Source organism: Myodes glareolus, chromosome 8, assembly GCF_982192425.1.
Source record: "Myodes glareolus chromosome 8, mMyoGla1.1, whole genome shotgun sequence".
Classification (NCBI taxonomy): Eukaryota; Metazoa; Chordata; class Mammalia; order Rodentia; family Cricetidae; genus Myodes; species Myodes glareolus.
In genome coordinates this window covers 82,597,365-82,615,628 of record NC_142033.1, presented here as the reverse complement: position 1 = coordinate 82,615,628, position 18,264 = coordinate 82,597,365, and positions in this window count along the sequence as shown.

Sequence of the window (18,264 nt, the reverse complement as noted above, 5' to 3'; positions counted from 1 at the left end):
TTGGGAGAGGGCAGGGAACCCTTCCCTGTGGGAAGTCCAAGGCCCTCCCCCACTACATCTAGACCTAGGGAGCTGTGCATCCATATAGACTAGGGTCCCAAAAAAACAGAACATGCCATAAAAACAAGTCCCAGTGCCTTTATCAATGGCTTCTCAGTCAGCCCCCATTGTCAGCCACAATCAGAGAGTCCAGTTTGATCACATGCTCATTCAGACCCTATCCAGCTGGATTTGGTGAGCTTCCATTAGAAGAGGCACACTGCCTCAGTTGGTGAACCAACCCCTTACAGTCCTGACTTCCTTGCTCATCTTCTCCTTCCTTCTGCCTTTCAACTGGACCTTGGGAGCTCATCCTATTGCACTGATGAGGGTCTCTGTCTTTATCTCCATCCATCGCTGGATGAAGATTCTATGGTGATAATCAAGATAATCATCAGCATGATAGTGGGACAAGGACAGTTCAGGTACTCTCTCCTCTGCTGTTCAATGGCCTAGCTGGGGACATCCCTGTGGACACCTGGGATCCCCTCTAGAGCCAAGTCTCTTGCCAATCCTAAAATGGATCCCTTAATGTAGATATCTTCTTCTCTGCTCCTATATCCGCCCTTGCTCCATCTTCACCCTCCCACTCCTCCAAGCTCTTGTCAGTCCTTCCCTTTTCCCTTCCCTCTCCCCCTATCACTTTCCCCCAACCTCACCTCCACCCCTGACCCCACCCCCATGCTCACAACTTTTGACCGGAAATCTTGTTTGCTTCCAATTTCCAGGAGGATCTATATATGTTTTTCTTTGGGTTCAGTTTGTTATTTGGCGTCTCTGGGATTGTGAACTACAGGCTTAATGTCCTTAGTTTATAGCTAGAGTTCACAAATGAGTGAGTACATACCATATTCATCTTTTTGGGTCTGGGTTATCACACTCAGGATAGTGTTTTCTATTTACATCCATTTGCAGGCAAAATTCAAGATGTCATTGTTTTTTTACCACTGAGTAGTAATCTAATGTGTATATGTTCCACACCTTCTTTATCCATTCTTCCATTGAGAGGCATCTAGGTTGTTTCCAAGTTCTGGCTATTACAAATAATGCTGCTATGAACATAGTTCAACAAATACTTTTGTAGTATGATTGGGCATCTCTTGGGTATATTCCCAAGAGTGGTATTGCTGAATTCTGAGGTAGGTTGATTCCAAATTTCCTGAGAAACCACCACACTGATTTCCAAAGTGTTTGCATAAGTTTGCATTCCCACCAGCAAAGGATGAGTGTTCCCCTTGCTCCACATCCTTTTCAGCAAAGACTATCTTTGGTGTTTTCTATTTTAGCCATTCTGACAGGTGTAAGATGGTATCTCAAAGTTGTTTTGATTTGCATTTCCCTAATCACTAAGGAAGTTGAACATTTCCTTAAGTGTCTCTTGGCCATTTGAACTTCTTCTGTTGAGAATTCTGTTCAATTCAGTGCCCCATTTTTTAATTGGGTTACTTAGAATTTTAAAGTCTAGTTTCTTGAGTTCTTTATATATTTTGGAGAACAGACCTTTGTCTGATGAGGGGTTGGTGAAGATCTTCTCCCATTCAGTAGGATGCCTTTTGTCTTAATGACAGTGTCCTTTGCTTTACAGACACTTCTCAGTTTTAGGAGGTCCCTTTTATTCAATGGTGCCCTAATTGTCTATGCTACTGGCATTATATGAAGGAAGTGGTTCCTGTGCCTATGTGTTGCAGTCTACTTTCCCTTCTATCAGGTTCAGTGTGGTCAAATTTATATTGAGGTCTTTAATCCATTTGGACTTGAGTTTTGTGCATGGTGATAGATATGGATCTACTTTCATTCTTCTACAGGTTGACATTCAGTTATGCAGCACCACTTGTTGAAGATGCTTTCTTTCTTCCATTGTATACTTTTAGCTCCTTTGTCAAAAATCAAGTGTTCATAGGTTTGTGGGTTAATATCCAGGTCTTTGATTTGATTCCATTGGTCGACTTCTCTGTTTTTATGCCAAACCCAAGCTGTTTTCATTACTGTAGCTCTGAAATAGAGTTTGAGGTCAGGGATGGTAATGCCTTTGGAAGTTCCTTTATTGTATAGGATTGTTTTGGCTATCCTGGGTTTTTTGTTTTCCCATATAAAGTCGATTATTGTTCTCTCAAGGTCTGTGAAGAGTTTTGTTGGGATTTTGACGAGAATTGCATTGAATTTATAGATCACCTTGGATAGAATTGCCATTTTTACTATGTTGATCCTACCCATCCAAGAGCATGGAAGAGCCTTCCATTTTCTGGTGTCCTCTTCAATTTCTTTCTTCAAAAACTTCAAGTTTTTGTCAAATAGATCTTTCACTTCCTTGGTTAGAGTTACCCCAAGATATTTTATGCTATTTGTAGCTATCATAAAGGTTGAAGTTTCTCTGATTTCCCTCTCTGCTTCTCTATCCTTTGTGTATAGGAGGGCTACTGATTTTTTTGAGTTGATCTTGTAACCTGCCACATCACTGAAGGTATTTATCAGCTGTAGGAGTTCTTTGGTAGAGTTTTTGGGGTTACCAATGTTCACTATCATATCATCTGCAAATAACAAAAGTTTGACTTCTTCCTTTACTGATTCGAATCCACTAGATCTCCTTATGTTGTCTTATTGCTATTGTGAGGCCTTCAAGCACTATGCTGAAGAGATATGGTGAAAATGGACAGCTTTGTCTTGTTCCTGATTTTAGTGGAATGGCTTTGAGTATCTCTCCATTTAATTTGATATTAGCTGTTGACTTGTTATATGTTGCTTTTTATTATATTTAGGTATGGTCTTGTATCTCTACCCTCTCCAAGACCTTTATCATAAAGGGGTGTTGAATTTTGTCAAATGCTTTTTCAGCATCTAATGAAATGATCATATGTTTTTTCTTTCTTTCGGTTTATTTATTTGATGGCTTACATTGATAGATTTTCGTATGTTGAACCAGCCCTGCATCTCTGGGATGAAGCCTACTTGTTTGTAATGGATAATTTTTTGATGTGTTCTTGGATTATGTTTGCCAGAATTTTATTGAGAATTTTTGCATCAATGTTCATGAGTGTTCATGAGTTTGGTGTGTAATTCTCTTTCTTGGTTGGGTCTTTGTGTGGTTTTGGAATCAGGGTAACTGTAGCTTCATAAAAAGAGTGTGTCAATGACTCTTCTGTTTTTATTTTGTAAAACACATTAAGGAGCATAGGTATTAGCTCTTCTTGGAAGTTCTAATAAAATTCTGGTTCTGATAAAAACCATATGGTCCTGGGCTTTTTTGGTTGGGAGGTTTTTTATGACAGCTTCTATTTCCTCACGACTTATCTAAATGGTATTTATCTAAATCAAGTCCATTTCTTTTACATTTTCCAACTTTGTGGCATATAAGCTTCTGTAGTAAGACCTAATAATTCTCTGAATTTCCTCAATGTCTGTTGTTATGTCCTCCTTTTCATTTCTGATTTTTAAATTTCCGTGTTCTCTCTTTGCCTTTTGATTAGTTTGAATAAAGGTTTGTCAATCTTGTTGACTTTCTAAAAGAACCAGCTCTATGTTTCATTGAATCTTTGGATTGTTTTCTGTGTTTCTATTTTGTTGATTTCAGCCCTCAGTTTGATTATTTCCAGTCTTCTACTCCTCCTGAGTGAGTTTTCTTTTTTTTCTAGACTTTCAGTTGCGCTTTTAAGTCTCTAATGTGAGCTTTCTCCATTTTCTTAATGTGGGCATTTAGAGCTATGAACTTCCCTCTTAGCACTGCTTTCATAGTGTCTCTTAGGTTTGGGTATGTTGTATCTTTATTTTTGTTGAATTCAAGGAAGACTTTAATTTCTTTCTTTATTTCTTTCCTGACCGAGGGGTGGTTCAGTAGTTGACTGTTCAGTTTCCATGAGTTTGTAGGTTTTCTGGGGGGAGAATTATTGTTAAATTCTAACTTTATTCCATGGTGATCCCATAAAACACAGGTGGTAACTAATATTTTTTTGTATCTGCAGAAGTTTTCTTTGTTACCGAGTATGTGATCAATTTTTGAGAAGGTTCCATGAGATGCTGAGAAGAAGGTATATTCTTTCCTATTAGGGTGGGAACGTTCTATTGATGTCTGTTAAGTCCATTTGATTCATTACCTCCATTAGTTCTCTTATTTCTCTGTTAATTTCTGTCTAATTGACCTGCCCATTGGTGAGAGAGGAGTGTTGAAGTCTCCTACTATTAGTAGTGAGATTTGATGTGTGCCTTGAGTTTTACTAATGTTTCTTTTACATAAGTGGGTGCTTTTATATTAGGGGTATAGATATTCAGGATTGATACCTTATCCTGATTAATTGTTCCTGTTATGAGAATAAGGTGTTCATCTGAATCTCTTCTGATTGATTTTAGTTTGAAGTCAATTTTGCTAGATATTAGTCTAGCCACACCCACGAATTTCTTAGGTCCATTTGATTGAAAAAAACTTTTCCCAACCCTTTACTCTGAGTAGATGTCTGTCTTTGTGGTTGAGATGTGTTTTTCGCATCCAATCTCTTAACATGTTCCTTTTTGTAGGTGAATTGAATCCATTGATATTAAGTGATATTAATGACCAGTGGTTGCTAACTCTTTTTTTTTTGGTGGTAGAGTTTGTGTGTTTCCATTATTTGAGTTGTGCTAGTGAAGGGTTGTTAGATGTCTGAGTAATTGGGGGGCATTGTTGGGTTCCTTGAGTTGTGATTTTCCCTCTACTACTTTCTGTAAGACTGGATTTGTGGCTACATATTGTTTAAATTTGTTTTTATCCTGGAATATCTTGTTTTTTCCATTGATGGTGAACAAAAGCTTGGCTGGGTATAGTAGTCTGGGCTTGTATCCTTGGTCTCTTAGTTTTTGCAGCACATCTATTCAAGACCTTTTGGCTTTCATGGTTTCCACTGAGAAGTCAGGTATAATTCTAATAGGTTTACCTTTATAAATTACTTGACCTTTTCCTATCCAGCTCTTAATATTTGCTCTTTATTCTGTATGTTCTGTGCTTTGATTATTATATGGCAAGGGAATGTTTTTCTTTGATCCAGTCTATTTGGTGTTCTGTATGCTTCTTGTACCTTCTTAGGAATATACTTCTTTAGGTTGGGGAAGTTTTCTTCTATAATTTTGTTGAATATATTTTCTGGACCTTTGATCTGCAATTCTTCTCCTTTTTCTACCCCTATTATTCTTAGGTTTGGTCTTTTTATAGTGTCCCAGATTTCCTGGATATTTTGTGATAAGAATTTGTTGGATTTGCTGTTGTCTTTGGTCACTGTGCTTATTTTCTCTATAATATATTCAGCAACTGAGATTCTTTCTTCTATCTCTTATATTCTGTTGGTTATGCTTGTCTCTGTAGTCCCTGTTTGTTTACCCAGATTTTCCATATCCAGCTGTCCCTTGGTTTGTGTTTTCTTCATTGCCTCCATTTCAGTTTTCAAGTCTTGAACAGTTTCCATTATTTGTTTGATTGTTTTTTTCTTGGTTTCCTAGAGTATCTTTTAGGGATTTATTCATTTCTTCAAACTTTTTGTTATTCTTCTCATCCATTTCCTTAAGGGAGTTTTTCACATCCTGTTTAAGGGATTCTATCACTTTCATAATGACTATTTTTTCTACTTCTTGATTAGGGTGTTCAAGTCTTCCTGTTGTATGTTCATTGTGTTCTGGTGTTTTCATGTTTTTCAGATTGTTGGAAGAATTCTTGCATTGATGCCTGCTCATCTCTTCCTTCAAATGCTCTCTGATGGATCTTCTGGTACGGGATCTGGGCCACTTGCTGGCCAGGGATCTCGCAGACAAAAGGGCAAGCTTGCTGTGTGCAGGCTCAGTGAAACAAAGGATCTCCTGTGCAGTTGCACTCACCAATTTGTCCCCAGATCCTCAGCCCCAAAGCATGCTGAATTTGGGGATCTTATGACCCTGCAGAAGGGAAGGGGTTCCTGGGAGCAAGCTGGGATGGGATAGGAAGAGAGAGGCAGTAGCCGGGGAGAGAAGCCCCTGCTGAATCACTGGAAAGCTTAGGGAGTTGAAAGGTGTCTTGTAACAAGAAAGGACCTGCTTGTTGGGGTGTCTGTCCTGCCCAGTTCCCCACAGCCAGGAAGTCTCAAAGTAAATCACAAGAGATCTCCATAGTTATAAAAATGATTGGCCCATTAGTTCAGGCTACTTATTAGCTCTTGTAGCTTATATTAACCAATTGTTCTTATCTATACTAGTCACATGGTTTTTTTCTCAGCTGGGCAGGTAATATCTTGCCTCTCGGTGGTCTGTGCTGGACTGGGAGGAATGGGTTTCTTCCCTCCTAGCATTCTCCTGTTCTCATCACCCTGCCTCTACTTCCTGTCTGGTTGGCCCACTTATACTTCCTGCCTGCCCAATCATCATTTATTCAAAATAAACAGATTGACAGAATACATACAATTCTCCTGCACCACTCCCCCTCATTTTTTTAAACAAAGGAAAATACCCATAGTCCATTTTGGGGGAATGTGGGTATAGTATTCCAGGCTACTTCCTGCTGTTTGGGGGTGCTGATAATCTTATGGGGACCTAAAGAAAATTTAGAGTTATAATCAAGCCGTGACTGGAGTATCCTGTGAGTCTTGATCATCTCAGGCAGCAGCCTTGAATCCATTCTGGATGTAGATCTCAGACATCTGGGCCATCTGTTCCTACAGGAGATTTCTCAGGTGATCTTCCTTGATCAAACTGGATTTTTCTTAACTCAGAATGAATCCACAGCCTCTAATTTCCTGTGGAAACAAAAGCAAAATCTCTTCTCCAAAGTAACCTACCTTTTGACTTCAATTTTGAAGTCAATGTATTTTCAAAATACCTATCTTGGATTAACTCAGCAGCATTTAAAAGCAAATATCTTTTAGCAGCTGTTGCTCCTTCCTAAGCATTCAAACAATTCAAAGAGAACATAATAGCATACAGTATCAGGATTCTCTGTGTATTTTCCATCTTTCTGCAGCTTTATTTTAATCTCTATTTCTTTTATTTTTACTTTTACTTTTACTTTTTGAGACAGGTTCTTTGTATATCTTTGTCCTAGAATAACTCTGTAGACCAGGCTGTTCTTGAATTCACAGAGATCAGTCTGCCATTGCCTCCCCAGTGCTGGGATTAAAAGTGTATGCTACCACACCTTGAACTCACATAGATCTGTCTGTCTCTGTCTTCCAGGCATTGGGATTGAACATGTGTACCACCACACCCTACTACTCTCTTTCTTTCTTTTTTATTTTTAATAATTTTAACTTTTAGCCTGCACATATTTTTAACACAGTGTAAACCATTTAGAGGTTCTCTTTGTCTTTGAATCTCTCTTTACAGTATATCTCTCTTTTTCTGACCACACAAATCTTTATGGAGAGGATTAAAGCCATGGCTTTGACACCTGGATCCAGCCCATTCCTTAGCTTTGCAGCCTCATGGCGGAGGTACCGGCTATAGCCATTTTTATTGCCACAACTCTATGGCATTTTAAGTTCCTTTCCAGCAAGCAAGCTGCAACAGTGTTAAACAACACTCAAAAGCTCCAAAGTCAGGACTGCCTGCTTGAAACAGTCAGAGTTTGCCCTGGGCGGACAGCCCAGAAAGCTAGCATTTTAAAATGGCACAGTTTTTTCCCTGCTATGGTTGAAAATGGAAAAGCATGCAGCCAAATTTTCATCAACACTATTTAAGTTTTTCATGGCAGGAACTTTTAAAAGAGCTACAAGGTTTTGCAGCTAAAGCTGAGTCAGGAAGCGTCTCTTAGATGAAAGTACTTGCTTGCCTCTAGCAAGCAGAGCAGACCCAAGAAATTGCTGCTACCAAGAAGCCATGTGCAATGCTGTCATTTTGTTCTAGAATTGCTTCCCAAGCTGTCTCAGGCTTTATGTGGATTGAGCAATCCATGTGGGCACCATTCTGCAACATGAGGGGGCCTGCTTGTTGGGGTTTCTGTCCCACCCAGTTCCCCACAGCTGGCAAGTCCCAAAAAAAATCACACAGAGATCTCCGTAAGTTATAAAACTGTTGGCCCATTAGCTCAGGCTACTTATTAGCTCTTGTATCTTATATTAAGCCATTGTTCTTATTTATAGTAGCCACATGGCTCAGTACCTTTCTTAGCTGGGCAGGTTACATCTTGCCTCTTGGTGGTCTGGGCTGGACTGGGAGGAATTGACTTCCTCCTTCCTAGCATTCTCCAGTTCTCATCACCCTGTCTCTACTTCCTGTCTGGTTGACTCACCTATACTTCCTGCCTGGCCAATCAGTGTTTATTCAAAATAAACAGATTGACAGAATACACACAATTCTCCCACACCAGTGTCTGCACTCCCTATATTTCTTAATTATCCTAAATAACTTCTAACAGTCACTTTCAAAGACTAGAATTTTACAATATATTTTTAAATAAGTTGCAAAGGCACAATACCTTAAACAAGAGTAGAAATATATACACAGTATATTATAACAAAAATTACTATAAATTATATTATTCATATGCAAAGATGTTTACCAGCATAAAATAGTTGAGACTAATAGTTGCTTTTTAGTTTAAAAGTAGATTCAATAATCTACCTTTTTAACCTATCATTTGTAAGAGTTAGCCAGAAATACTCATAAGATATTGACCCGACAGTATTGCAAATAATATAATTTTTAAGTGATTATTTCAGGTCTGAGCAGCCAGGGAATAAACAAGCAGCCTACACCAACAAATTGGTGGACTAATGTGTGCCATCTGAATCCACATAAAACCTGAAAAAGATTAAAAAGGAATTCTAGACACACACAGAAAAAAAAAGTTTAACCACATTTTTCTTTTGGATGGGCTCCAAAAGTAAAGTAAAAACTGTACAGGTTCAGTAAAAATGGTGGCTTTGGGGTGTCTGGCTATGGAACATTTAAATGGGATTTTGTGAGCAAAGAGCTACAACTTGCTTAATGGCAACATAGATCTGCTGTGTGTCTAAAATGGGACAAGGTGCATAGTTCACAGAGGTGGTGAACATGCCACCATCATATTGGACTAGGTGGAGTTTGTCCTAGTCATGACTACTTAGTATAAAAAACGTGCTCCTGATCAGAAAATAATTAAAGAAATGCACACGATAGAGAGAAATGCAAATGAAAAAGACATCTAAATTAGTCACAGTATTAGATAATGTATGCAGGCTTGAGAGAGAAAAGAATAAAAGTATAGACAGTTATAAAAGAGTACAGAAAGTTATAAAAGAGTAGGTAAATGGAGTAAAAATAATAAAAAATATTAAAATTGTAGAAAAAGTAATGGAGTAAGAAAAATAAGCCACATAAATATGGAATATATACAGAGAATCTGTACTATGCATAATATTGCATTTTCTTTGAATTTTTTTTGACTACAGAGAGATATTTGATTCTGGAGACTGCTAAGCTAAACCAACATATATATTTTAAAGGTATCTTGACTTCAAAATTTGGGTCTAAGGATAATTTGCTTTAGAAAAGAGGTTCTTCTTTTGTTTCCACAGAGGATGAGAACCTCTGGATTCCTTCCAAACTAATGTGGTTTGATGGACCAACTCCCAAAAGGTCTCTGTGAAAACCCCCCAAAATACTTTGCCCAACAAAATGTAGGAAGCAGCCTGAAGAGAACTGTGCCCAAATTCCCTAAATGATTGTTTATAAATGTTTGTTTATATTTAAAGGAAGATAAAATATAGATATGGATGCTTTGCTTTGGTATGAATCTAGATCTTTAAGGTCAATTTTATTATATGTATATTTCTGCTCTAGATTAAGGTATTGTATTTGTGCAGCTCATTTAAAAATGCAATATAAAATTAAGTAATATAAGTAAACATATAATATAACATATAATAATAATAAAGCTTATAGTCATGTTAGCTAGGTTTTCTAGATATAGAGAGATATTTCAGTTAGATATGTATTCTTCAAATCTTTCAGAGACCTTCAGAATATGGCATTAAAAATATTTTAAGAACTTAAGACTTTTAATAAAATGAGACATATCTGCTCCTGACAGCACTAATCTACTTCAAGAGGATGAGGAGCATCCCTCATTATGAAATTTCCTAGTCATTTGTGCAAGAAACAGCTCTTGCCTGGACTGCTTGATTATATGCCTGAACTGGATATGCAGGACCCACAAAAAATGACTAAAGTTGCTTAAAGGTGAGACCATACTTCAGGGTCCTGCTTCATGAAAGAGTTTGCCAGACATTCTGCAAGACACAGAAGAAAGCAACTGATGAACTTTGCCAATACAATATATAAGAGATCTTCAAATTTCGTATTTCTTGGAAAAGTTTGCTGGATACTATGGGTATGTAGGCTGAAGATGGATGCTCCAATGATACAGAAGAACTTTGGGTGATTGTCCATGCAGCAAGATGTCTCTGTCAATTCTAGAAATTTGGTAGTTGCTTACAATGCACTTCCTGTTTACTTAGGTAATATTATATTCTTCTAGCGTCTTTGGTGGTGTTGAAGAATAAATAGTTATAATATTTCTTGGTTATGATAAAAGATAAAGTAGATATAAATGTTGTAACTGTAATTCTATCTAGATACCTGTTTTGTTATATGTAATCTTGCTACCTTAAAATTAAAACCTTCCCTTTTACTTATATAGAAAAGGGAATGGGATATAGCAAATGATGTATGCTATGAATATATTTTATTGCCATTTGTTAATAAAGAAGTTGCTTTTGGCTAATGACTTAATAGAGTAAAGCCTGGCTGGAAAAGATATAGAGATAAAGTAGGCAGAGTCAGTGAGAAGCCATGTAGCTGCCCAAGGAGAAAGATGCCTACAGGAACCCTCTGTTGCTGGTGGGCCACAACCTCAAAATGATGCACAGAATCATAGAAATGTGTTAAATTAAATGGGTTAAATTAAATTAAAGGGGTTAAAGAGTTATCCAGAAGTACTATTAAGCTATTGACCAAGCAGTATTGCAAAGAATATAGTTTCTGAGTGATTATTTCAGGTCTGAGCAACCGGGGAACAAACAAGCAGCTTCCACCAACAATCATTCCTACATCCCCTTTTCACCATTTGAGAAAAATCCCTGAATCTAAACTCCTTTTCTTTGTTTTATCCCTGACCATAACAACTTCTACCTAAAATCTTAAACAATGACAAACATCCATAGCACATTGAACAACCAAAAGTCAACCACGTCACCTCTTGGAAATGTCAGCATAATGATCTTAAAATTATTTCCTACTGTCTGGAGGCAATGGTATATTTAGGGGATCATAGGAAATTAAGATAACTGTCGAGTCCTGGGAGAGTTAACTGTATCATTTGTTATTCAGTTTCTATGGGATGAAAAAGTAAAGAGCTTATTTGAAGTCTTGTCAAGATTAATCTGTGAGGCTAGATCATATTAGCCAGAAATTCTAAAGTTTTTCTGCACACAGACTTTGGAGGAGACTGCAACAGAGGCATTCTGAGAGGCTGTATCATCTGGGCTACCTGTCTTCATTGGTGCCTGGTCTTTCTTTTTCTGAAAACACACAAACTTTTAAAGGTAACATCTGTATCTGCATTAATGCAAGTATAAAATGTGTGCTATCCACAAATTAGCTAAAGATGTTCTGTGATTAATCAGGTAAAAGGCATCTACTAATTTTATAAGTTTTTGTGGACAGCATAAAACACTGTAATATAAACTTTCAGGCATGCCATATAAAAGGAGGCAAGTAATAATAAGTATGAGGACTCCAAATCTAGCAAGATTTATCATGTCTCATCTTGTCTGAGAGCTGTTTCCATGTTGAAGGATAAAGATATACACTGCCTGTCTTGTAGTTATTCTTGTTACTTTTTTCAAGTCTGCAGTTAAATTTTTCAGTAGGTCTCCCTGATCAAATTTGGTTTTTTAAAATAACTTTGAAGAAATCCATAGTTTTTTTGTTTCCTGTGGGAACAAAGCCTTAACCTCTCCCCCAATGCAACACATTTTCTGACTGTCATTTTAAAGCTAAGACATTCTTAAAATATGTAGTCTGGTTTAATTCAGTAATTTTCCCACAATCCTATATCACTCAGCAGCTGCCGATTTTTGTTCATTAGCATTTTAAAAATTTAAAAACAATGAAACACCATATAGGGTTAAGACTTTCTGTATATTTTCCATCTTTATGTGATTTATTCTCCTTATACTACTTTATTCTTTCTTTAAATACTTTATTATTTTAAACTATTTATTTTTTTTCTATGGCTATCTTTACCCATTTTTTTTCTTTCTTCAGCCTTTAAGCACATTTTCAGCCCTTAAACACATTGCACCTATTTAGAGTATTTTTTCTATCTGGTCCTGACTTTATGTACGTCTGCAGCCTTCTTTGACCCTGTGAGTCAAACCTTCCTACTAAGCTGTCTACCCCATGATTAGATTAGCACATCATTCTGGCAACTGTCTTTGTCCCTTTCCGGTCTTCAGGGACTGTGGGAGCCACTCCTAACTGTCCAAGTTGTACCTAACTGTCTCAGCCATGCCTAACCTTCCCAGCTCTGGGAAGCTGCTGTGTCCTGTCCTCCTGTGGCAGTCATTTGGACCCAGTGCTGGGTTCAAGTTCTCAACTGCACAGCAGGTCCTCTAAAGATCAAGTGCATAGAGCCTACCTGAGATACCTCAGTTGCCAGGAAGCTGTGTCCAACTCTGCATTTGATACTTTTTCCTGTTTTCTTGATCCTTATTTGAGTTTATGTGACATGTATTCGGCACCATTTGGAGCAAGCTTTCTTGTCAGACTATCTTTGAATCCCCAGTCCAGAAATAATGACATGGAGACTTAATTATTACATAATTATTAATTATGAAAGCTTGGTCTTTAGCTTAGGCTTATCCTACTAGGTCTTAGAAGTTAAATTAACCTGCTTTTATTACTCTATGTTCTGCCACATGGCTTTTTACCTCTCTTCCATTCTGTATGTCCAACTTGCTCTGCATTTCACTGGCATCTACACCTCTCTTCTTCCTAGAGTCCTCTCTCCGTGGAAGTCCCACCTGTTCTCTCCTGTCTAGCTACTGGCCATTCAGCTCTTTATTAAAATCAATCAGAAGCTAGCTTTGGCAGAAATACATCTTTAAAGTGTGCAAAAAGATTATCCCACCACACTTTATACTGATTGAGGTCATAACCCATCAGAAGAACATTACAGTTGTAGCCATGCCAAATGCATGCCAAATTCATGCCAAATGCAGAGGCAACTGACTTCATAAAACAAATACTACTGCATAGGAAAGCACAGATGAATGAATGGTACAGTGATACCATTACCAGGACAATGGTAGTGGATGACTACAATGTCACATTCCTATCAATTAATGGGTTAAACAATTAAAAATTAAACAGAAATATCTGTATTAAATGCCATCTTACAACTAACAGACTTAATAAAATCTACAGAATGTGCTATCCAAACACTGTAAATTGCACATTCTTTTGGGGAGTCTATAAAATTTCTCCTAAAATAGATCCTATGTTAGGATGCAAAGCAAGTTTTATCAAAGTCAGGAAAATTAAAATAATTCCTTGCATTCTGCCCAGTCACAATGAAGCAATAATAATCAAGAGAAATCCTAGAATATATATAAACTTTTTCAGGCTTAAAAGCACTCTAATGAATAATAGATAGGTATTTGGAGAAACCAGAATGAAACTAAAAATTACTAGAACCAACAGAAAGTGAAAACACAGCATGACAGAATCTATGGTAACATAAAAAGCATTCCAAAGGGGGAGATTAAAATCTAGTACTCACCCTAATAAATTAGAGAGTTCTCAAATAAAAAGCTTAATCATATACAGGAAGGCCTTGGGAAAGCAAAAATAGTCCAAGCCTGAATCAGAAAAACACAAAGAAATAATTAAGATCCACAAATAAATTAATGATATAAAAACCGTAAAAACGAGTTGGGCATAGCGGCACACACCTTTGATCCCAGCATTTGGGAGGCAGTGACAAGCAGAACTCTATGATTTGAAGTCAGCCTGGTCTACAGAGTAAGTTCCAGGACACCCAGAGTAACCCTGTGTCAGAAAAGACATCATGAAACAAAAAGTGGATTTATTGAAAAGATAAACAAGATTGTTAAACACTTAGCCCCATTGACTAAAGAAAGAGGGAGAAGACACAACCAAATAAAAGGAGAGATAAAAGCCAGCCCTCTTTTACAGCAAACACCAATGAAATTAGAAAATCATCAGTGTATAATGACAAAAATGTATTTCAAAAAATTTTAAAAGAAACAGATGAATGGCTAAATACATAGGATGCAAAAAAATGAACCAAGACAAGAGAAATAATTCAAATATATGAAAAAAGTTTAAAGTCATTGCTGACATAATTCAAGAATATTATAATATGTCTATTTCCCATGATTAAGCTTTCTTCATTCTAGAGATACAGGGATGATTTCAACATACACATATTAATAAACATAATGTGTCATGTAAATGGCTCAAGGACATAAATCACATGATCATCCCTACAGAGGTAGAAAAGGCATTTGTCAAATGTTAGCATCAATTCATGATAAAGATTCTCAGGGGAAAATCTGGAGGTGGAGCTAGAAGGTTGCTCAAGGATTAAAGTACTTACAGCACAAGTGTAAGCAGCAAAGTTCAGATCATGGAGATTGCATCCATCAGAAATATTAGCTCACCTGTCCCTTCAACACTTGGCAGGCAGAGCAAAGGGAAAACTGGACATGGATGGTTCACTAGGCTAGCTAAATTGCCAAGCTCCAGGCTCGATGAGAAACTCTGCCTCAGTAAATTAAGTGGAGAAAAATTAAGGAAGACATTCAACATCAACTTCCAGCCTCCATGTATGTATTCATTCATACACATGAATACATCTTTGTATCCACACACACGTAACCACACACATACATATGCATGTAAGCAAAAGCATTGGGAATAACAAACAACAAATGTTTGGTCGAAGCTATACCAAACTGAGAATAACTCAAATGATTTCCGTTAAAATCAGGAAGAAAACAAGGTAAGCTTTTGCCAGTCTTACTCAAGATAGTACCAAAATACTGAGAACAGCATGACAAGAGAAGCAAGGAAAGGGTGTCAGACAGGAAAAGAAGGGGTCAAAATATCCTTATTTATAGATGATATGTTTCTCGGCATATCACACTCAGCCAGAGAACTCTTAAAACAGATAAGCACTTTTGGTAAAATGGAAAGATAAAAAATAAACATATGAAACCTTTCTACATACTAATAACAAACATTCTGAGAAATAATTTGGGAAAATAATCCCATTCACAACTGTTTACAGCTGCCAAAAAACAAGCAAAAAATGAAATAAATCTAATCCAGGAAGTGATAATTCTCTATCAAACTGTATAGTACTCAAAAGAAAAAGTGAAAATGACACCAGAAGATGGAAATCTCTCTAATGGTCCAGGATTGGAAAAAACAATACTGTTTTAAAAGAAAAAAATTGTCTTACTAAAAGTAGTCTAGAGATACAATGCAATCCCCCTCAAAAATCTTCTTAAACATCATATATGTGTGTGTGTATGTGTGTGTGTGTGTGTGTGTGTGTGTGTGTGTGTGTGTGCTTATGGATATATGTAATGTACATATATATGATATTATATAGTATATACTAAAACTTATTTGGAAACAAAAGGGTTTGGTTATTCCAAGGAGTCCTGAACACATCACGATAACTTATTTCAAGTTATATTACAGAGCCATAGTAAAACCAGCATGATGTTAGTACAAAGCAGATACACAGGTCAACAGAGCAGAACAGAATATTCAGATATAGACTTCTGCAGCCGCACATCCTGATTTTTAACAAAGTTGTTAAAAATATATACTAGAAAGAAGTCAGATCTTTAACCAATACGCTGTGAAAAGTGGACATTTCGTGTAGAAAATAATGATCCTTACCTCTCATCCTGTAGGAAAGCCAATTCCCAGTGGATCAAGGAACTCGGCATAAGACTAGAAAGCCTGAAACTTTTAGAGGAAAAAGCACAGCATACACGGCAAGATGCAGTCTAAGTAAGGATTCTCTGAACAAGACTCCTCTAAGTACTCAGGAAATAAGGTCAACAATCAACCAAGAGACCTTGTGAGGGGAAAAGGCTACTTATGGCAGAATGCCAACTGAGTGAAGAGGTAGCCTGCAGAATGGGAGAAAATGTTTTTCTGGCTGTAAAACTGACAAAGGTTAATAACTAGACTATACAACAAACTCAGTAAGTGCCTAACAAGCAGAAAACAAACAACTCTACTTAAAAAAAAATAGGACTGATGAACTGAACAGAGAGTGCTCAAAAGAAAAAAATACAAATGGACAATAAATATCTTTTGAGTTATGCAATTAAAAGCTACTTTGTGATTCCATCTGAAGGCACTCAGAATGGCTGCCTCGTAGAAATCAATTAACAACAAATACTGCCTATGAGGTGGGGAAAGGAAAGACTTTATTCATAATTGGTGGAAGTAAACTGTTAGGATCTGTCCAGTTTGCTTTCTAATGCTGTGATAAAACACCATGACCTAATGTAACTTGGAGAAAAAAAGGTTTATCTGACTTACACTTCCTGATGATATACATTATTTATGGAAACCAGAACAGGAATTCAAGTAGAAACCTAGAAATGGAACTGAAGTAGGACCATGAAGGAAGCATTGACTGGCTTGTTCGTGACTTTCTCAATTTTTATTTTTTTTTATACAACCCAGTAGCCACCTGCCACTGCCCCCAGTGTACTAGACCTGCCCACATCAACCATGAATCAAGAAACACTCAATGGCATCTTCTAGACTGAGGTTCCTGCTTGCCAGATGACCCAACTTGTATCAGACTGACAAAAAATGAACAAACACAGGGGCTGGTAAATATTTTAGGCTCCCCAGGTTTAATTATTTAGAGACACATGGCTCCAGAGAAGAGAAAGTTATTGTTACAATTATCAAAAGGTAAATAATAAAAATAACAATAATAAGTGACTTTTCAGCTGCCTGCAGGCACCCAGTCAAATTTATTCACAAAACCGTGCACAAAAAAAAAAAATGAGAGAAAACAGAATAACTGAAAAATCCTCCGTCCGTTGGCTCAATAACAATTATTTAGTTCACTATCTTTGTTTGGACCAATAACCACTCCCTCGCCACCCTTTGTCCCTTTTGTAGCTATGTTTCTCTAATTGGCCACTAACTACTGCATCAGCTGAAACTTGAGAAATCTGGCATCTTGGGGAATTTGACATCTAACAGCACTCACGTCACTCACAATGCGGACATCCAGCACCTGTCGTGCACCTATACCACTGTTATAGGTGAACAAGCAAATTCACTCTGAAGGGCCTTGTGGCCCAGCAAAACACAGAAAGATATTCATTGTGGTGATGAATATGATGCCCTTTGAAATATGTTGCAGTTATTCCAACACTCTCTGAGGTTAGAATCTGCATCTATTTTTTAGATGAAGAAATATCTTCGCAGAGTTAGATTGTTTATCTTAACTCAAAACCTAATGAGTAGGTTGGCATGGCAGGACACACTCATAATCTCATTACTGGGAAGGCTGAGACGTGAAGATCTCAAGTTCCAAGCCAATCTGGGCTTCATGGGAGACACTGTATTAACAAAACAAAGCAATAAAACAACAAATAAGTGTGAAAGCTTAGAATCAACTCCTGTCTAATTCTGTCGCCCACATTGGGCCACTCATCATCCCACATGAAAATGAGAAGAGAACTTTCTTCCACCTTCTTAGGTCATACCGACCTCCATATATAAGTGTTCAAACTTTTATTTAATGAATGCAGGTCCTGCACTTGCAGGTTTATCCTGGCATGCAACTCTGTGTAGGTAACTGCTTCTGTGTATTACTAAAAAGGGTCATGAGTGTGCACAGGTTTCAGGACCATGAAGGATTAGGTTAGAATCTCTTCCAGTCCCTAGATGCATCCAGTTCCCTTAACTATGAAACAAGTTAAGGAAATAAAACAAACAAAACTTTTGTTGTATTTTGACTATAAATAAAGTGGCAACTGATATTGATCAAAGTTTCCTATGGAGTTAGCAGTTTAATTTTCATATTTAAGGTGACTTTCAGGCAGGTAAGTCTGATAGATGAATGTGACATTCTAACAAAGGGTGATGAATAGAAAGACACAAAAAATGGCCTTTCTATTTTCAAAGGCAGTCACTTGTAGGAGGTTCACAGGGGATGGAGGAGGACTGAAGAAATGGCTCAGC